The sequence below is a fragment of the Scyliorhinus torazame genome, chromosome 1 (genome assembly GCF_047496885.1).
Source record: "Scyliorhinus torazame isolate Kashiwa2021f chromosome 1, sScyTor2.1, whole genome shotgun sequence".
Classification (NCBI taxonomy): domain Eukaryota; kingdom Metazoa; phylum Chordata; class Chondrichthyes; order Carcharhiniformes; family Scyliorhinidae; genus Scyliorhinus; species Scyliorhinus torazame.
In genome coordinates this window covers 125,529,801-125,552,059 of record NC_092707.1, presented here as the reverse complement: position 1 = coordinate 125,552,059, position 22,259 = coordinate 125,529,801, and the positions used below count along the sequence as shown (strand labels likewise).

Below are 22,259 nucleotides of genomic sequence, written 5' to 3'. Positions count from 1 at the left end.
CCTTTATCAGGTGCGCTTTCTCTGGCCTGTAGAAGTGCGGCTTGCACTCCGCGCAGATTTGGCAGTTCCTGGTGGCGGTCCTGACCTCCTCGATGGAGTAGGGCAGGTTTCGGGTCTTAATAAAATGGAAGAATCGAGTGACCCCCGGGTGGCAGAGGTCCTCGTGGAGGGCCCGGAGGCGGCACACTTGTGCGTTGGCACATGTGCCGCGGGATAGGGCATCTGGAGGCTCATTCAGCTTCCCGGGACAATACAAGATCTCATAGTTGTAGGTGGAGAGCTCGATCCTCCACCTTAAGATCTTATCGTTCTTTATCTTGCTGTGCATTATCGAACATGAAGGCTACCGACCGTTGGTCAGTGAGGAGAGTGAATCTCCTGCCGGCCAGGTAATGCCTCCAGTGCCGCACAGCTTCTACTATCGCCTGGGCCTCCTTTTCAACTAAGGAATGGCGGATTTCTGAAGCGTGGAGGGTGCGGGAGAAGAAGGCCACGGGTCTGCCCACTTGGTTGAGGGTAGCCGCCAGGGCTATGTCGGACGCGTCGCTCTTGACTTGGAAGGGGAGGGATTCGCCGATTGCGTGCATCGTGGCCTTTGCGATGTCTGCTTTGATGTGGCTGAAGGCCTGGCGAGCCTCTGCCGACAGGGGGAAATCTGAGGATTGAATTAGTGGGCAGGCCTTGTCCGCATAATTGGGGACCCACTGGGCGTAATATGAAAAAAATCCCAGGCAGCGTTTCAGGGCCTTGGAGCAGTGGGGGAGGGGGAACTCCATGAGGGGGCGCATGCATTTGGGATCTGGGCCTATAACTCCATCATGCACTACGTAGCCGAGGATGGCTAGACGGTCGGTGCTGAACACGCATTTGTCCTTGTTATATGTCAGATTAAGGATTTTTGCGGTATGGAGGAATTTTCGGAGGTTGGTGTCACGGTCCTGCTGGTCGTGGCCGCAGATGGTGACGTTGTCGAGGTACGGAAGGGGGCGGCAAACCGTACCGGTCAACCATTCAAACCATCTCCCGTTGGAAGACCGAGACTCCATTTGTGACACCGAAGGGAACCCTTAGGAAGTCTTAGAGCCGCCCATCTGCTTCGATTGCAGTGTATTTGCGGTTGCTAGGGCGGATGGGGAGCTGGTGGTAGGTGGATTTTAGATCCACCGTGGAAAAGACCTTGTATTGTGCAATCTGATTGACCAGATCAGATATGCAGGGGAGCGGGTATGCATCGAGCTGCGTATACCTGTTGATGGTCTGACTGTAATCGAGGACCATCCACTGCTTCTCCCCGGTCTTTACAACCACTACTTGAGCTCTCCAGGGACTGTTGCTAGCCTCAATATTACCTTCCTTCAGTAACCGCTGGACTTCCGACCAAATGAAGGTCCGGTCCTGGGCACTGTACCATCTGCTCCTGGTGGCGACGGGTTTGCAATCTGGGGTGAGGTTCGCAAATAGGGAAGCCGGATCGACTTTGAGGGTCACGAGGCTGCAGACAGTGAGGGGGGTATAGTGCCGCCGAATTTAAAAGTTAAGCTCTGGAGGTTACATTGGAAATCTAACCCTAGGAGCGTGGCAGCGCAGAGGTGAGGAAGGACGTAGAGCCGATAATTTTTAAACTCCCTTCCCTGGTTCGCCCTTTGATCTCTACCGAGTGAGACCCGGAGGCCAGGGAGATTTTTTGGTTGCCTGGGTGGATGGGAAGAGAACAGCGCCTTAACGTATTGGGGTGTATGAAAGCTTTCTGTGCTCCCGGAGTCGATCAGGCAGGATGTTTCATGTCCACTGATGAGCACGGTCGTCGTTGCAGTCGAGAGTGTTCGGGGCCGAGACTGGTCCAGGATCACCGAGGCAAGTCGTGGCAAAATTTGGATGTTTTCCTCGGGCGGTGTTTGGTCATCCGAGTCGGGATCCTGAGAATCCAGCCAAGATGGCGGCGCCCACTGGTCGCACATGGCTGGAGATGTACAAGATGGCGGCGCCCATCCGTCGCATGTGGTCCCCGGGGGACAAGGTGGCGGTGCCCGGAGGCCGCACGTGGCCCTGGAGAAAGAAGATGGCGGCGCCCGCTGGCCGCATGCGGCTCGTGGAGAGAGTTGAGTTGGCGGTCCCAGTTCACCCCCGGAAACCGCGGCAACCGCCCGGGCCTGGCATCCTGCCACGAAATGGCCCTTTTTGACGCACTTTTTGCAGATGGATGAGCGGACCGGGCAGTGCTGCCGGGGGTTCTTGGCTTGCCCGCAAAAATAGCAGCGGGGCCCCCCGGGGTTGCCTGGCAGTCTCGCAGCGCAATATGATGGATGCACCGGAGTCGGCCGCGGGGGTGGTTCCACGCTTCCCAAGGGGCTGCCGCGCGGTCAGGGACGTAAGCTTGGGCGTTTCGGGAGGCCACATCCAGGGAGCTAACAAGGGCCCATGCCTCCTTGAGGCCTAGTGTATCTTTCTCTAGCAATCGCTGGTGGATTTCGGAGGACAGAATACCTGCAATGAAAGATTCCCGGATCAAAAGTTCTGTGTGGTCGCTGGCCGAAACCTGCGGGCAGTCACAGTTTCTCCCTAACACTAGGAGCGCACGGTAGAACTCCCCCAGCGATTCCCCGGGGATTTGTTGCCTCGTCGCGAGCAGATGTGGGGTGTAGACCTGGTTTACAGGGCGAATATAGTGTCCTTTCAGCAGGGTCATTGCGGCCTCGAAATCGTCCGCATCCTCGATGAGGGTGTAGATTTCTGGGCTCACCCTCGAGTGGAGAACTTGCAGTTTCTGGTCCTCCGTAGGTTCCGTCGTGGCCGTCCTGAGGTACCCTTTGAAGCACGCCAACCAGTGTTTGAAGGTTGCCGCGTGGGGGCTGAGTTGCAGACACTCCGGCTTGATTCGGAGCTCCATTCTTTAAAATCTAGTGCAATAAATTGATGCTTGATCAATAACTCCCGAGACGAGATTGGGGACAATTGAAGGCTTTATTGCACTAGATGTTTCCCCCAGCAGCGCAGGTACAGAATGCAGCTGCTGGGGAGACACAGGCTCTTATACTCCGCCTTACTGGGCAGAACCAGCAGGCAGGCTTCATCAATGAAAATGGCAGTCTCAGGTACCTCCCACAACAATGGTCTTACAGCATTATTCAGGGTACCGTAATACCCCTATTCCTGACTACCACAAGAACTTAATTTATTTTAGTTTTAAAGAGGGTGGCACGGTGGCGAAGTGGTTAATACCACTGCTTCACGCGCCAACGATCCTGGTTCGATTCCAGCCCCGGGGTCACTGTCCATGTGAGTTTGCACATTCGCCCCGTGTGTGCGTGGGTCTCACCCTCACAACCCAAAGATGTGCTGGGCAGGTATACTGGGGAGATACTGGGAGGATGTTTCCATTTGTGGGGGAGGTCAAAAGAAGGGGAAACAGTTTAAGAATAAGAGGATCCAACATTTAAGATAGAGATGAGGAGAATTTTGTTTCTCTCTGAGGGTCGTTAGTCTATGGAATTCTTTTCTCCACAGAGCGATGTAAAATTGCAAAATCCCAATGGATTTAAATTGTGATTTGTGCAGGAGCTACCTTATTTGATGAGTAGTGAAAAAAGATGTGGATATCATTGGCCTCACGGCACCCAAGTTCCAGGTTCGATCCTGGCTCTGGGTCACTGTCCGTGTGGAGTTTGTACATTCTCCCTGTGTTTGCGTGGGTTTCACCCCCACAACCCAAAGATGTGCATGCTAGGTGGATTGGCCACGCTAAATTGCCCCTTAATTGGAAAAAATGAATTGGGTACTCTAAATTTTTTTTTTTAAATTAGTGCCCGGAAGCTGGTCTATGCGGTATCCATGCTTGCTCTATCACGGAATACAACAGGAATCCCCTGCTTGCATAATTAATGAGGCCAGAAGATTTGGTGTGTTTTCCCACCGGCCTCTGCTGTGGGAAACGCTCCATGGGAAACGCCACACAGGGGCTGTTTAGCACAGGGCTAAATCGCTGGCTTTGGAAGCAGACCAAGGCAGGCCAGCAGCATGGTTCGATTCCTGTAACAGCCTCCCCGAACAGGCGCCGGAATGTGTCGACTAGGGGCGTTTCACAGTAACTTCATTTGAAGCCTACTTGTGACAATAAGCGATTTTCATTTCATTTAATTTTTTCATGTTCCTACCCACTCCATGGAGCTTAGTCCCAGGATGAGAGAATCATGCCCAACGTTTCGAGTCGATTATCGTTCAGCAGAACGGATGAATTTCATCCTGTTATGCCAACAGTTGGCGAGTTACAGCAATTGTTTTGCATTGTCTATGGCTAAACCTAAAGTTCTCAGAGTTATCGCAGGTCAGTTTTAGTCTTATTTTACTTGTCCTGAAATTCCATGTCATTTTTATTGTTTTTCTTTTAGTATAAAAATGCAAAAAGTACTTTTGTTCAACAGCAAGTTCGAGCAGAGGTTTTTTCCAGCAATTTGCTACTCCAAAATCAACACCTTGCATTTAATGTGGTTTGGTGCTTCCCTCATCCACCCATCAAGACCCCAGTGTCCATAATATATGGAGATGTATCCCTGAATCAGCTCTGTTGACACTCACAATGCACTCATTTATCTTGAGTGGAAGACAAAAGGAAGGTCGTTAGCCTGGACGATGTGGAATCTGTATGGGTGGGGCTGCAGGACACCAGGGGCAAAAGACTTTAGTGGGAGTTGTGTACAGACCACCAAACAGTGGCTGGGGATAGTATCAAACAGGAAATTAGAGATGCGTGCAATAAGGGTACAGCAGTTATTATGGGTGACTTCAATCTACATATTGATTGGGCTAATCAAACTGTAGCAATGCAATGGAGGAGAATTTCCTGGAATGTATAAGGAATGTTTTCATAGAATCATAGAATTTACAGTGCAGAAGGAGGCCATTCGGCCTATCGAGTCTGCACCAGCCCCTACAAAGAGCACCCTACTGAAGCCCAGGTATCCATCCTATCCCCGTAACCCAGTAACCCCCACTTAACATTTTTTGGACACTAAGGGCAATTTAGCATGGCCAATCCACCTAACCCACACATCTTTGGGCTGTGGGAGGAAACCGGATCACCCGGAGGAAACCCACGCAGACACGGGGAGAACGTGCAGACTCCGCACAGACAGTGACCCAGCCGGGAATTGAACCTTGGACCCTGGAGCTGTGAAGCAACTGTGCTACCGTGCTGGTTTTCTCAACCAATATGTCGTGGAACCAACTAAATAGCAGGCCATCCTAGACTGGGTATTGTATAATGAGAGTGGATTAATTAACAACATTGTGGTGCGAGATCCTTCAGGGAAGAGTGACCATAATATGGTAGAATTCTTTAAGATGGAAAGTGACACATTTAAGTCTGAGACTAGGGTCCTGAACTTAAAGAAAGCTAACATTGATGGTCTGTGACATGCATTGGCTAGGATTAGCTGGCAAAGGATACTTAGGAGTTTGATGGTGGATAGGCAATATCCGACATTTAAAGAACACATGGATGAACTTCAACAATTGTACAGCACTGTCTGGCACAAGAATAAGACAGGGAAGGTGGCTCATCCGTGGCTAACAGGGGAAATCGTGGATAGTGTTAAAGCCAAAGAGGAGGCATATAAATTGGCCAGGTAAAGTAGGGCAGCACATTAGCATAGTGATTAGCACTGTTGCTTCACAGCTCCAGGGTACCAGGCTCGATTCCAGGCTTGGGTCACTGTCTGTGCGGAATCTGCATGTTCTCCCTGTGTCTGCGTGGGTTTCCTCCGGGTGCTCCGGTTTCCTCCCTCAAATCCCGAAAGACGTGCTGTTAGGTAATTTGGACATTCTGAATTCTCCCTCTGTGTACCCGAACAGGCGCCGGAATGTAGCGACTAGGGGCTTTTCCCAGTAACTTTATTGCAGGGTTGATGTAAGCCTACTTGTGATAATAAAGATTATTGAAAAAGAAAGCCCGAGGACTTCCGGAAATGATAGGGGACAGAGGGTCCAGCATGAAGGAAGAACTGAAGGAAATCCTTATAAATCAGGCAATTGTATTGGGGAAATTGATGGGATTAAAACCCGATAAAGTCCCCAGGGCCTGATGCTCTGCATCCCAAAGCACTGAAGGCAGTGTCCCCAGAAAAAGTGGACGCATTGGTGATTATTTTCGAGAATTCTATAGGCTCTGGAAGAGTTCCAATGGATTGGAGGGTAGCTAATGTAAAGCCACTTTTTAAAAGGAGAGTAAACGGCGAATTATAGACTGGTAAGCCTGACTTCGATGGTGGGAAAAATGCTCGAGTCAATTATTAAGGATGAAATATCTGGGCATTTGGAAAGCAGGGACAAGATCGGTCCACGTCAGCATGGATTCACTGAAAGGAAAATCATGCTTGACAAATCTTCTGGAATTTTTTGAGGATGTGACCAGTAGAGTGGACCAGGATGAACAAATGGATCTTGTATATCTGGACTTTCAAAAGGCTTTTGACAAAGTCCCACTCAAGAGATTAGTGAGCAAAATGAAAGCTCATGGTATTGGGGGTAATGTATTGACGTTGTTAGAGAACTGGTTGGCAGAGAGGAAGCAGAGAGTGGGAATAAATGGGTCCTTTTCAGAGTTGCAGGCAGTGACTAGTGCGGTACCATAGGGTTCAGTGCTGGGACCCCTGCTGTTCACAATATACATTAATGATTTGGATGAAGGAATTGCATACAATATCTCCAAATTTACAGACGACACTAAGCTGGGTGGCAGTATGTGCTGTGCGGAGGATGCAAAGGGGCTGCAGGGTGACTTGGACAGGCTGGCTGAGTGGGCAAATACTTAGAAAATGCAATACAATATGGGTAAATGCGAGGTTATCCACTTTGGTGGCAAAACCAAGGTGGTAGATTATTATCTGAATGGTGGCAGTTTAGGAAATGGGGAAGTGCAATGACCTGGGTGTCATGGTGGAACAGGTATTGAAGGTTGGTATGCAGGTACAGCAGGCAGTGAGGAAAGCTAATTGGCTTGCTGGCCTTCACAGCGAGAATATTTGAGTATAGGGGTAAGGATGTCTTGCTGCAATTATACAGGGCCTTGGTGAGGCCACACTTTGAGTATTGTGTGCAGTTTTGGTCTCCTAGTTTGAGGAAGGACTTTCTTGCTATTGAGGGTGACCAGCCAAGGTTCACCAGACTAATTCCTGGGATGGCAGGGCTGAGATATGAAGAAAGACTGGATCAACTGGGCTTGTACTCACTGGAGTTTAGAAGAATGAGGGAGGATCTCATAGAAACATATAAAATCCTGATGGGACTGGACAGGCTAGATGTGGGAAGAATGTTCCCGATGTTGGGGGCATCCAAAACTAGGGGTCACAGCCTAAGAATAAAGGGTAAGAAGAACCTCTTGTCTCAGAGATTTGTGAATTTGTGGAATTCTCTACCACAGAAAGCTGTTGGAGCCAGTTCGTTGGATATATTCAAGAGGGAGCTGGACGTGGCCCTTGCGGCTAAAGGAATCAAGGAGTATGGAGAGAAAGCAGGAGTGGGATACTGAATTTGCATGATCAGCCATGATCATATTGAATTGTGGTGTAGGCTTGAAAGGCCGAATGGCCTACTCCTGCCCTATTTTCTATGTTTCTATGTTAAGAATATAAGGTGCAGCTCCAATAGGGGGAATTGAGAAGATTTTGAGCTGAAATCTGCTTCAGGTTGTGAGGTTACTATTGAAGCTGGGAATGACCTTTTGGGGTGATTTTCCCCTTTAGTCCATTGAACAGAGACAGCGATAGATGTGCTTCACATTGTGAGAGTGTGACATCAGCAGGAAATCCTGACGCCTGCACTAACTAGTGTCCCTTCTATTATTGTCCATTCATATATGGAATGAATTTTATTACGTGCACCAATATTGAGGTAAAGTTTGGATGTGCACCGCTGGTAGAAACAGAAAACCAATATCAATAGATACAGGATGGGATTTTCCAGCTCCACTGCCATGTATTTTCTGGTGGTGGATACATAGAAGATAGGAGGGGGCCTTTTGGCCCTTCGAGCCTCCTCCGCCATTCATCACGATCATGGCTGATCATCCAACTCAATAGCCTAATCCTGCTTTCTCCCCGTAGCCTTTGATCCCATTCTGTCCAAGTGCCTCTTGAATATATACAAAGTTTTAGCATCAACTATTTCCTGTGGTAATGAATTCCACCGGCTCACCACTCTTTGTGTGAAGAAGTGTCTCCTTATCTCTGTCTGAAATGGTTTACCCTGAATCCTCAGGCTGTGACCCCTGGTTCTGGACACCCTATCATTGGTAACATCTTCCCTGCATCTACCCTGTCTAGTCCTGTTAGAATTTTATAAGTCTCTATGAGATCCTCCCTCATTCTTCTGAACTCCAGTGAGAACAATCCCAACTTTGTCAATCTCTGCTCATATGACAGTCCCGCCATCCCTGGAATCAGTCTGGTAAACCTTCGCTGCACTCCCTCGAGAGCATGAACATTGTTATGGGCAAGGCGTTGTCAGAACCCCAAAATGTATCATGGAGTTCAACCAACCTCTCCCTTTAATGGATTTGTTGCTTTTCCGAGCACGCGGCTTTTTCCCTAGGTGTGGGATTACAATTATGGACACGTGGGTTTTTAAACACAAAACACTGTTTATTCCATGAACTCAACTTAACATCTTAAATAAACATTGGATCTCTTAACACCCCTTTCTTCAAAGATAACTCAGAAAATATTGCAACAGTAAATAACTCCTTAAAATGTTCCTTCAAATTTCCAAGAGGCTTAACACCTTTAAACAGTATCACATCAGGTTAAAGGATTCACTATTATAAGTTTAAATCACCCAAATGATCCAGAGATAGTCTTTCATGGCAGAGATCCAGCTCACTGCAAAACACGGACACACACCCAGCTCTTTTCCTCCAAACTGCAAAACTAAACAACTGCAAAATGGCTGACCTGACCTCAGCTCCACCCACTCTCTGACATCACTGTTTTCTTAAGGGTACATTGCTTAAACATCACGTCTTAAAGGTGCTCTCACATGACAACATCCCGCCTCAGAGAAGTAGGCCAAAACTGCACACAATACTCCAAGTGTGGCCTCACCAAGGCACTGTACAATTGCAGCAACACATCCCTGCTTCTATACTCAAAACCTCTTGCAATGAAGGCCAACATACCATTAGCCTTCTTTATCGCCTGCTGCACCTGCATGCTTACCTTCAGCGAATGGTGCACAAGGACACCCAGGTCCCACTGCATACTCCCTTCTCCCAATTTACAATCATTCAGGTAGTAATCTACCTTCCTGTTTTTGCTTCCAAAATGAATAACTTCACACTTATCCAAATTATACTGCATCTGCAATTGGTTTGCCCACTTGCCCAACCTGTCCAGATCTTTCTGTAGGATCCCGGCATCCTCGTCACAATTCACCCTCCCACCTAATTTGGTATCATCTGCAAACTTTGAGAGTGGCTTGAGGTGGCTTGCCATTGGCTGCGGGCGGGGTCTCCCGGTTCCGCTGGTATCTATGCCATTTTCACGGCTCACCCGTCCCACCACCAGGGAACATGCCATTACAAATTCTGGGAACGACCCCGCTAATCCCACCCAGATTGGACTGTGTTTGTTTTTCGTTAGGTTGTGCCCATAAACATTCTGAGGGCAGGTTTTCAAGGGCAGAATTTTACCATCTCCCATTGGGGGGAGTTTGTAGATGGGGGCAGCCGGAAAATTCCCTGGGCGATCCTCCTGCCTGCCCCCACCTGTTCTCAATTTTCCAGGGGAGGGCGGGGGGGGGGAATGCGGCTGAGGCCTAGGGTGCTGAAGCTTGAAGGAGGAGTCCAATTGTGGGTGGAAACTCGGCAGGTCACCTTGCTCAGGCCGGAAGTTGGGGGTAGGAGGGGGCGGTGGGGGTGGGGGTGGCGGGGGGGGGGGGGGTGGGGGGGGGGGGGATGGGGGGGGGGGCAGGGGGGAGCACCTCCCTTCACCATCAATCTCAGGGTGCTTTTGGACAGATTTAAGTTTTCTTAGGGGTCACAAGTCAGGGCAATGCCAGGGAAAGGATTTCCACCTACACCACTGTCGCTTTCTCCATAAAGATGTCACCAGAAGTGTGAGGAGCACACACCCAAGTCCGAGACTTTAAAAAAAATTTAGAGTACCCAATTAGTTTTTTTTCCAATTAAGTGGCAATTTAGCGTGGCCAATCAACCTAATCTGCACATCTTTGGGTTGTGGGGGTGAAACCCACGCAAACAAGGCGAGAATGTGCAAACTCCACACAGACAGCGACCCAGGGCCGGGATTTGAACCTGGGTCCTCAGCGCCGCAGTCCCAGTGCTAACCACTGTGCCACATGCTGCCCCTAAATTCGAGACTTGACAATCAGACAATTCCTCAATCACCACAGATGAGAAGTCAGGGAGCAGTTTGTCTGCAGCCTGACTATGGCCGCTGCTGCATCTCACTCCAACACGTTTGTTGCTAATGGTGGCGTTTAACCATCGTGGACCTTTCACCTTTTCCTCTGAACCCTTTGTCGCACAGCTGTGACAAATCAGTAGTAGATTAGGCAGCGCAGCTCCTTTCCACATCAAGTATTTTCCCTCCATGCCAGGAAGGATTCCACCCACCTCGTGAGTGTTCACTCCCCCCTTGGCCCCTCCATCAAGACTCCCTCACCTCTCCCCAGCCCCTCCCAGGCCTGAACACCTGCCCCCGCTGTGAGAGCACTGCACCAGCCTGGTGCTGGCTTTGAATCTGGGGTGTGTTTGCAGTTCCAGTCCTGGCCGCAGCTGTCACTGGAGCTGCTGGGACTATAATGCTGTCAACCAATGAGGTTGACCGGCAGCTCTCTGAGGCAGGACTCCTGTCCAAATGAGGGCAAAAGTCCCATCTCCTGCTGATCACCACTCCATGGTGCATTAAGTGGCTGATGGGCTACTATGATTCCCGCTGGCTCTTCGGGTGGCAGAGGAAGAAACCCTACCATCTGAAAAATCCTGTCCCAGATTATAAATCATTTGTATAAAATATTGGAAACAATCTCAATTACGTGGTTGAGGGCCTGCTTTATTGGAGAGATCACTTTTCATTTATTATTTTGGGCTGGGAGATTGGCTGTCACTGAGGGTGCATAATTAAGGCGCGGCACTTCATTGACTGTTGTATGGCTGCACAGGCTCACAGCTCAGAGAAAATATAGGCCCTGACCCCAGTAAACTTCGAAACAAGATTTGGCTCTTCAGATACCTCCTGAAACGATGGTATGGCACTTACGGCATTTCCTGAGAGTATGTCATTATCACGGTAGAGTGGCTGACAAGAAACAGTTTCCTGTTCCTTAGATATTTACCACTAAGAGTTACCTGAACTGCAACAGCAGAGTGCTAGAATGAGGCAGCCATTGATATTGTTATTGAATAATCTTCTGCTCTTTCCCCAAGTCCCAGCAAGTTTTTTTAAACCTCCAAGTATTTGTCCAATTCTCTTTTTAAGGTGACTAATGATGAACCTGCATTTCCCAGCCTGTGAGACCAATCCATTTCCTAACCTCTTGTTTAAAAAAAAATGTTTCCTCATGTCATCTCTGGTTCTTTTGCCAATCACTATAAATCTGTGTCCCATGGCTTGCCCAGAGTTCAAACCTTAAGGAGATTGGAAAAGGGAGAATAGAGTAAATTATTAGCAGATATTGGGAATAGCGCATGAAGACTGTGGCAATAGAGGCAAGGGAAAAGTATGCTGCGTTTCCGTGATGTCGAGACTTAATGTAAAAAAACATTGAGCTACTTTCAGCTTATTGCCTTTTTTCATCCTTGAATTTTTGCATTGTTAAGTGATGTTTGAGGCTATATAAGGCTCTGGTCAGACTCCATTTGGAGTATTCAGAGCAGTTTTGGGCCCCGTATCTAAGGCAGGATGTGCTGGCCATGGAAAGGGTCCAGGTGAGTTTCACAAGAATGATCCCCGGAATGAAGAGCTTGTCGTATGAGGAACGGTTGAGGACTCTGGGTCTGTACTCATTGGAGTTTAGAAGGATGAGGGGGGAATGAGGGGGGGATCTTATTGAAACTTACAGGATACTGCGAGGCCTGGATAGAGTGGATGTGGAGAGGATTTTTCTACTTGTAGGAAACACTGAAACCAGAGAACACAATCTCAGACTAAAGGGACGATCCTTTGAAACAGAGATGAGGAAGAATTTCTTCAGCCAGAGGGTGGTGAATCTGTGGAACTCTTTGCCGCAGAAGGCTGTGGAGGCCAAATCACTGAGTGTCTTTAAGACAGAGATAGATAGGTTCTTGATTAACAAGAGGATTAGGGGTTGTGGGGAGAAGGCAGGAAAATGGGGATGAGAAAAATATCAGCCATGATTGAATGGCGGAGTAGACTTGATGGGCCGAGTGGCCTAATTCTGCCCTATGTCTTATGGTGATTTTTGAATTGACACTTCTATTTTCAGGGGATGCAGTTATAGTTTTAATGCCCCCCCCCTTCCCTTCACCCACCGTCTCCCCCCCACTCCCCCCCCCCCACTTTACCCCCCCCCCCACCACACACACTCTCTCACCATCACCCCTCCACCCCCACCACCCTCACCTTCAAAGTTTTCCCTGGACACCTCTTTCATAGACCTGTGAAAAAATAATATAGGGTAGGTTTGAGCTGGTTCTGGCTGAGAGTCCTTGAACAAGGAGTTACTGCTGGCTAATGATTACACACATCTCAAACACAACAGGCACAGTACGTTTTGTGTATCACTTTCTCTCACCACTCTAGAAACACGGCTTATCAATTGGAGAACCGACCAAGGAATTGTGGACAGAGGCCAATGCCCCTGTTTTGAAAGAGAGACTTGCATTCACACAGCACCTTTCACCATTCCTGACTGTACACTCTCCCTCCCATTCCCCCATAGCTCTGCAGAATTTTCCTTTTCTTTAAAAAAAAATATTTTTAATGATTTTCATCTTTTTATGGTACGCGTCTGGCCAAATGTTCCTTTACAAATATTTTGAACACCTCTATCCAATCTCCCTTTAACCTTCAATTATCTAAACCCATTTTATCTAGCCTAGCATTAGGAAAGGGTGCAGCCAAAGTCTGGGGAGATAGCGAAACGTGATGAAGGCCACGGCAACTGAGAGTGAGAATCAGAGGCGGTGGTGCAAATAGATCAGCAGGCCATTAACATCAGATCCTGTGCTCTCCAAATTAAAAAAGTATACTTGCTCCATGAAATGGAATTTGTTCTGTGGAAAGATTCTAATCTTTCTCTTGCCACTAGATCATGGGGGCGATTCTCCGAGCCCCGTGCCGGAGAATCGCCGCAACCGCGCCACGATGCCCTGACGCCGGTGCGCGATTCTCTGAGGTGCGGAGAATCGGCACCATTTGTGCCGGCGCGTTTGACATGGCGGCGGCCGCGGGCCGCTGGAATTGGCAGGGCTGCCGATTCTCTGGCCCGAATGGGCCGAGCGGCCGCGCGGATATGACAGAGTCCCACCACCGCCGTTCACCCCAGGTCACTGTCAGCGGGAACTCTGCATGAAGGGCCGGGGGGCAGCCTGTGGGATGGCGAAAAGCGATCCTTCTCCGGGGGGGAGGGCCCCCAAAGGGGTCTGGCTCGCGATCGGGGCCCACCAATCGGCGGGCCGGCCTCTCCCCCCCAGGCCTACTTTGTTGCGTGGCCAACCCCCCAACACCGACGCCATGTTGAGTCGGGGCCGGCACACAGAAGAAGTCCCCACGCACGCACAGGTTGGCGCGGCACAACTGCGCATGCGCGGGTTGGCGCAGCGCCTATTTGGTGCCGGGAAGGGAGGCTGGAGCGGCGTGAACCACTCCAGCGCTGTGCTGGCCCCCTGTGGGGGACAGAATCTGTCATCCCTGTGCTCGTTTCGCGCGTTGTGAAACGGACGGCATTCACAAGGCGCAAACACTTGGGCTCCGTTTTGGAAAATCGACCCCCATAGCTTCAAGTCGTAATTTATATTTTAAGTGCATCCAAGCGTGTTGGCAATGAATCAGATGCAAAAAATGTTTTTTAGAGAGTAGAGACAGAGTGCAGAAAGAGGTTACATTGACCACAGCAAACAATGGGCAAAGTACATTAATTGGTCCCAATGTATTCGTGTGTAACACATGCTGCAGTGGCTTAGTGTCCTGGTTTGTTGCTCCACGGAGACCCTTGCATTATGGGTACAGATTCTTTCCTCATGTCAAGACCAAGAGAGAAAATCTGCATGTCACCCAACACTACATTGCTGTTTGCACCTAAATGAAAAGTCCAGAAATGCCTTGGACAATACTTACCCCTTGATCATCATCGCAAAAAAAAAAGATCAGATTATCTGGTCATTATTACGTTTCTGCTTATGGGATCTTGCTGTGTGCAAATTTACTATCATATTTCCTACATTATAATAGTGACTACACTTCAGAAAGTACTTCATTTGCTTGAAAGTTATTTAGGACATCTGGTTGTCATGAATGGTGCTAGATAAATGTAGGTCTTTACTCCAACTCATTCCTACTCAGGATCACAAAGCTAAAGAACTCCGTCCCTCTCTCATCATTCCACAAGTGGGAAACGTTCCAATGCCAAACTTGACATCATTAACTGCTGCTCTTTCATTTATCAGGTCAAGTCTCTTTTAGGCATGTGATGATGTTGCCCAAACTGTAAATCTCCACCCATCATTCAGAATCCTCAAAAGATTCTTAATGATCCACAGCAAAGCTCAAATTTGTCAATTTTCTTTCCCGGGAACCCTCTGCAATTCGTTTATATCAGAATGTGAATGCAATTTTCATGACCTGTTGTATTTCTGCTTCACTAAGGTCATTTTGTGCGCTTTGTTCGTGAAGCTGCCAACCATTTTGCCTAATAACAACAGTGATTGCATTTCAAAAGCAATCCACTGGCTGCAGGTACTTTGTGCGTCACAAGATATGATGGCACTGTATAAATGCATTTTTTAATTCTTTGTATGCAGGGTGTTATTAATGGAGAAGGTGCTCAATAATAATTTGCTACAAATTAACTGGTTTGCTCTTTTCAAAATAATTTATGCAGGAATAAAACAAAAAATGCAATTACAACTGAAATTGAGAGTAACCGTGAAATATTCCAACAGTGAGTCAGCCTGGGCTTTCCTCTTGCGCCAGGATGATTGGCAGCATCCTGCAGCAGGTTGCCCAGTTCAATGAGGGAAAGAATATATAATAAGAAAGGGGGCGGGGGTTCAAACTACCAAATGCTGAGAGTTGTGCAACTTACGGACCAAAACGTAAAAGTTCAATTTTCTTTCATGAATGTAAATTGGGAGTTTTTCATTTCAGGAGTGTGTTCCTAATGATGTGTTTCTGATTAGATCACAGTGAGGTGGAAATTGGTGCTGTGATTGTCTCATTGCTTTCTCCACCATTCCTCTGTGTACAAAAATTCTTCTTGATGCCTAGGTTCCCAGTCAGTGTATCAATTAGTCTAACGGTTGAACTTTAATGTAGGATTGATTAACCAATAGTTATATGGATACTGGGGGGTGGCTTGTGTCAAACTAATAAGGGATGTGGTGTAACTCTGGATATGCACAACAACAACTTGCATTTGGATAGCATCTTTTAATGTAGTAAAATGGCTCAATGAATGTTGTTTGTAGGTTGTGACTGGCTAAGGAACATTTGAAGAGACATTGATGCGTCTGAACAAAAACTGGTTTATTGAATGAACATCACTATTTACAGGTATACAAGGGAACATCACTATTTACAGGCATACAAGGCTGCAGGTGTAACTCAGTCTAAAGATCATGAGCTTGCTCCTTCTAGTCATGCGACTCTCTCTTACATCATCATGTGGGTGGAACTGTTTCTTCAGTCCCACACAATAACCCTTTCAGCCCTGAGAACGCTAATACTGCAAATGAACACATTGCATACAGCGTAAACTGGAGGACAACATGCAGAAGTTGACCAAGTGAAAAAAGTGTACAAAACCTTCAACTGTATAAGCCAGTATCTGAATGTTGTCATATTATATAGGGGTGGCACAGTGGTTAGCACTGTTGCTTCACAGCTCCAGGGTCCCAGGTTTAATTCCCGGCATGGGTCACCGACTGTGCAGAGTCGACACGTTCTCCTCGTGTCTGCGTGGGTTTCTTCCAGGTGTTCCGGTTTCCTCCCAGAGTCCAAAGATGTGCAGGTCAGGTGGATTGGCGATGCTAAATTGCCCTTAGTGTTCCAAAAGGTTAGGTGGGGTTATTGGGTTACGGGGATAGCGTGGAGGTGTGGGCTTAAGTGGTGTGGTCTTTCCAAGGGTCGGTGCAGTCTCGATGGGCCAAATGGCCTCCTTCGGCACTGCAACTTCTATGTTCTATGTTCTATGTTCTATGAGTGGCTTGCAGCACAAGGATTTGAGGAGTTTAAACGCAGCTGACTCATTTTCTCTTTCCAGGAATTGACATGTGCTGCTTCCTGTGTCTGAGCCAGCAAGTGTATTGCCTATGTGAGTGCGCTCTTTCCAAAGGCCAATGCAGAATCGGTTGGGCAAATGGCCTCCTTCTGCACTATAAATTCTACGATTCTATGATATCTTGGTGTTCAAAATGCTGATCCATATCCTATCTTAGAAGCTTTGTGCATCTAATGACACATGAGGCATAAAAGGCATGCGCTTATGGGTGGCACGGTAGAACAGTGGTTAGCACTACTGCCTCATAGCAGCAAGGACCCGGGTTAGATTCTGACCTTGGGTGATTATCTTTGTGAACCTTGCACATTCTCTCCTTGTCTGCGTGGGTGCTGCGTTTTCCTCCCAATGTCTAAAGATGTGCAGTGTGGATTGGCCATACTAAATTGTCACTTAGTGTCCAAAGGTTAAGTGGGGTTACAGAAATAGGGCGGGGGTGTGGGCTGGGTATGGTGCACTTCCAGAGGGTAGGTGCAGACCCAATGGGCCGAATGGCCTCCTTCTGCACTGTAGGAATTCTATGATTCTTATGTCTGTGTGCATAGCCAATTTTTCCTGGACCAGGTTGGCAGTGGCTATTGCTTGAAGGGCATGACTCTGTAACAAGCATGGCTGTCCATGAGGTTCCCCACTTTTACCAGCTGCCATAAGCATACTGGAAAGATGTACAGATTGATGCTGTAATCTCTGTGGCCATCAAATCCTGGAGTGGGAGAAGGCAACACGGTGGCGCACTGCTGCCTCAAGGTGTTGAGGACCGGGTTCGATCTCGGCCCTGGGTAACTTATGGAGTTTGCACATTCTTCCCATGTCTGCATGGATCTCAGCCCCACAGTCCAAAACGATGCGCTGGGTAAGTGAATTGGCCACACTAAACTGCCCCTTAATTTGAAAAAAAAAGAATTGGATACACTAAATTTAAAAAAAATGTATTAAAGAGTTTCTGGCTTAAAGGTAGGGAAACTACTCACTGCACCATCAGCCCTCCAGTCCACCATCAGACCTCCAGTCCACCTACCCTGCGCATCTTTGGGTTGTGGGGATGAGACCCAAGCAGATACAGGAGAATGAGCAAATTCCACACAGATGGTGACCCGGGGCTGGGATTGAACCGGTCACTCTGGGTCATGAGGCAGCAGTGCTAACCATGTTAATATGCAGTTTGCACATTCTCCTCGTATCTGCTTGGGTCTCACCCCTAAAGCCCAAAGATGTGCTGTGGGTAGGTAGACTGGCCACGCTAAATTGTCCCCTAATCGGAAAAAAAGAATCGGGTACTCTAAACTTATTTTATAAAAGCGGTGCTAAGCACTGCGCCACTGTGCCTATACATACTTTTATACCTGCAGTTGTATTACACTGCACAGCTTTGGGTTCCATGCTTTAGAAAGGATATTGAAGAGTTGGAGGAGGTACAGTACAGGGGGCGAAGTTCTCTGGTATCGGCGCGATGTCCGCCGACTGGCGCCCAAAACGGCGCAAATCAGTCGGGCATCGCGCCGCCCCAAAGGTGCGGAATGCTCAATCTTAAGGGGCTAGGCCCGCACCGGACGAATTTCCACCCCGCCAGCTGGCGGACAAGGCCTTTGGCGCCCTGCCAGCTGGCGCAGAAATGACATCTCCGCGTGGCGCATGCGCGGGAGCGTTAGCGGCCGCTGACAGCATTCCCGCACATGCGCAGTGGAGGGAGTCTCTTCCGCCTCCGCCATGGTGGAGACCGTGGCGAAGACGGAAGGAAAAGAGTGCCCCCACGGCACAGGCCCACCCGTGGATCGGTGGGCCCCCCAGGACCCCAGGACCCCAGAGCCCACCCGCGCCGCCTTGTCCCGCCGGTAAGGTAGGTGGTTTAATCTACGGCGACAGGACAGGTGTTTTAGCAGCGGGACTTCGGCCCATCCGGGCCGGAGAATCGCCGGGGGGACCCGCCAACCGGCGCAGCGCAATTTCCACCCCCACCGAATATCCGGTGCCGGAGAATTCGCCAACCGGCGGGGGCGGGATTCACGCCAGCCCCCGGCGATTCTCCGACCCGGCGGGGGGTCGGAGAATCTCGTCCAGGTTCACTGTGATGTATTTTAGTATGAGAAAACACAAATGTGATGGAAATCCTGAAAAATTGGGTCCTTTTACATAAGAACAATGCAGATTTTGAAAAAATATTATGAAGCATTTAAAATGGGGGCTGCACGGTGGCACAGTGGGTTAGCCCTGCTGCCTCACGGCGCCGAGGTCCTAGGTTCGATCCCGGCTCTGGGTCACTGTCCGTTTGGAGTTTGCACTTTCTCCCCGTGTCTGCGTGGGTTTCGCCCCCACAACCCAAAGATGTGCAGGGTAGGTGGATTGGCCACGCTAAATTGCCCCTTAATTGGAAAAAATGAATTGGGTACTCTAAATTTATTTTTAAAAAATGAGGCATGTAAAATTCTGAAAGAATGGAGTTTATAGACACAAGACTAAATGCAAAAGGTTTAGAATAGGGGAATGGTGAAGCTTCTTTGCACAAATATTCCACAAGTAACGTTATGGAATTCACTTCCAGAGCTGGTGTTCCAACAGAAACAATGTCAACATTCAAAGCTGGATTAGATTGGAGGATCACCATCTTCAACCAAGGTTCTTTTCAAGTCACACTGCATGCTAATTTGCTATTTCCTCACTATTGCTGGGTCAAAATCCCAGGACTCTCTTCCCAGTAGCTCCTTGGGTGTACCTGCACCACATGCATTGCAGTGGTTCAAGAAGACAACTCACCACTACCTTTCTCAAGGCTATTTGTGATGGGCGGTAAATACTGGCCTTCCTGCAACACTCACACGACTGCGTGGCAAAATTTGGTTCCAAATCCACCTGCAGGGTTGCTGACGACACAACCATAGTGGGTCGGATCTCGAACAACGACGAGTCAGAATACAGGAGGGAGATAGAGAACCTCGTGGAGTGGTGGAGTGACAACAGTCTCTCCCTCAATGCCAGCAAAACTAAAGAGCTGGTCATTGACTTCAGGAAGCAAAGTACTGCATACACCACTGACTGCATCAATGGGGTCGAGGTGGAGATGGTTGACAGCTTCAAATTCTTTCGGGCTGCACATCACCAAAAATCTGTCCTGGTCCACCCATGTCGATGCTAAACCAAGAAGGCACACCAGCACCCATACTTACTCAGGAAACAAAGGAAATTCTGCATGTTCACATTAACTATTACCAACTTTTACAGATACACCATAGAAAGCATCCTATCAGGCTGCATCAAAGCCTGGTATGGCAACTGCTCGGCCCAGGACCGCAAGAACCTTCAGAGAGTCATGAACACCGCCCAGTCCATCACACAAACCTGCCTCCCATCCATTGACTCTATCTACACCTCCCGCTGCCTGGGGAAAGCGGGCAACATAATCAAAGACCTCTCCCACCCAGCTCACTCACTCTTCCAACATCCCGGGCGGGATTCTCCAATAATGGGGATACATCCCCACGCCTGCGAAGAAACATGCGCGAATCACTCTGGACTTACCTGGAGAAAGTCCAGGGTGATTCTCCGATTTGCAGGGAGCTAGCAGGGCCCCGGAGTAGTCCTCGCAGCTCCGGCTGCCGATACGGGGCCCTGCACCTCTAGCAGTGGCCTGTATCGGCTGCCCTGCGTGACATGGCCAACCCACACCGCGGACCAGCACCAGAAACATAGGCCCCCCCTATGATAGCGCGTGCCAACGGATCGGTGGCCCTCGATCGGTAGCTTGGCCGTCCTGGAGGTCTCCTGTTATGGGCCAGTGTATAGAGAATCCCAAAGTGTATCATGGAGTTCACCTGACCCACAACTTTTAATAGATTGTGGTATGGGGCGCACACGGCCCACTCTACAGGTGTAGTACAGCAGAAATGGAAAAGTATTTTTTAAAGCAAAACAATGTTTATTGTATGAACTCAAGTTAACCTTTCTAAAACTAACAGTGAACATCTTAGCAACCAGTAAATCAAATACACCCCCCAAAGAATACAACACTAAGTAATCTGTAAGCTGTCCTTTTAACACCCAGAAGACTTAACAAACCTTTAAACAGAAGCACATCAGGGTTTACATTCAATACTGAAAACATTTATAATTCTGAATTCACCAAATGGTTAAGAGATAGTCCTTCATGGCAGAGAGAACAGCAGTACAGCTCCTTTGACTGACTTCAGCTGCAACACTGAAAACGAAACCAAAAAGACACAGACGCACCCAAGCCTTTCTCAAAGTGAAACTAAAAAGCAGAACCAGAGCTCAGCTCCACCCACACTCAGACATCACTGCAGTACCATGAGCAGCCAAACATTTCTTAAAGTGACGTTCTCATGACACTCCCCCCCCCTGGTGAATGATCCCCCTGTCCCCCACCAGGGCGGCTGAGGACTGAGTCTGCAGCTGCCACGCCGAGTTCCCGCCGTATGGAACCAAGAGAGAGCCATGTCGTCGGGTACTTGGCCAGCTGTACTCGGTGAATCGCTGCGGGGGCCTCTTTCAATGGACCCCGACCGGCGCCGCGTCGACCACACGCGCACAATTTGCGCCGATTCTCCGGGGACCACAGTATCGTGGGAGCGGGGTCGGACCCGATCTCGTGTTTGACTCCCATTCTCCGCCCCCGCGCCGAGCATGATTTCGGCGCAGAGGCTAGGAGAATCCTGCCCCATGTGTCTGCAACACACAAAGATGTGCAGGGTAGGTGGATTAGCCACACTAAATTACCCCTTAATTGGAAAAAATAATTGGGTACACTAAATTTTGTTTTTCTTTTTTATTACTTTTTCTGAGTTACAACGCCAGGGCTCAGAGTGTGGACAGAACCCCTAAACCAGCTCCTTGCCTGCTCCAAAAATCAATTTAAATTGAATCCAATTCATGGTCTCCACAAGAGAGACATACCAGATCTGAGCCAAAAGGCAGAGCAGATACTACACTTGATCTTAGCCAAAAGGCCGAGAAGCGATGAGCACTCTAAATTAAAAAATAAATAAATAAATAAATTTAGTCAAACCTAATTTATATTGCTTTTTGTGACTCTATAGTGGTTGACTGCACTCCGGATCCCACTGTTTTATGTGACGTCCTGCCCCATGTGTCCAAACATCTGCAGGTTGAGAATCGACCAGCTCAATCACATGAAGACACATGGCAGAAAGTCACAACCTTGAATAGATATCATCCTCCAATTGAAAGGCAGTGGATGCTGAGTGGTTGAAGCCTTTGTTAATGCTACCAAGGAGCATTTTCTTTCATTTAGAACAGGATTTCAGATATGTCTTAGTTTAAAACCTAAAATCTGACAATCCAGAAAGAAATATGCCTTCCTGCAGATACCCTATTTTTGTCCGTATAATGAAAGAGAAAAATTACTTAACAGATCAGTAGTTCAGCACCCTGCCTCATTAACCTACTCCACCTCCTCAACGACATTTCACAAGCAATTACAGCAGCACATAAAATCCCATTATCTGTCACTAACAGTGGATAATAGGATCTGAAATTTCTGATGCAAATTCCCTTGATGGTTCATTTGGCAAAGCTAACCATCGACACCATACATTCCCAGGCCTGACACTTTCCAGTGCTATATTAGCTGATTTCAGTTGGACTAAAAGTAGTGGAGCTACAATTGATTTCAGTGTCCCTTTGCTGGGCACGTGCAGGCAAGCCAGCTCGCCAGCATTGCCACTCCTGCTCACTATCCAGTGAGCTTATGTGGCTGCAGGAATATTGCGATGGAACGCATCTGTGATGTCTTGTTTACTCCACACAATCTTTCTTTTATT

General features: G+C 48.4%; 1 pseudogene; it reads right to left on the bottom strand.

Moving 5' to 3' along the window:
- Positions 1-21,265: 21,265 nt before the first annotated feature.
- LOC140430828 (U2 spliceosomal RNA) lies at positions 21,266-21,437 on the bottom strand (annotated as a pseudogene).
- Between the last annotated feature and the right edge of the window lie 822 nt (positions 21,438-22,259).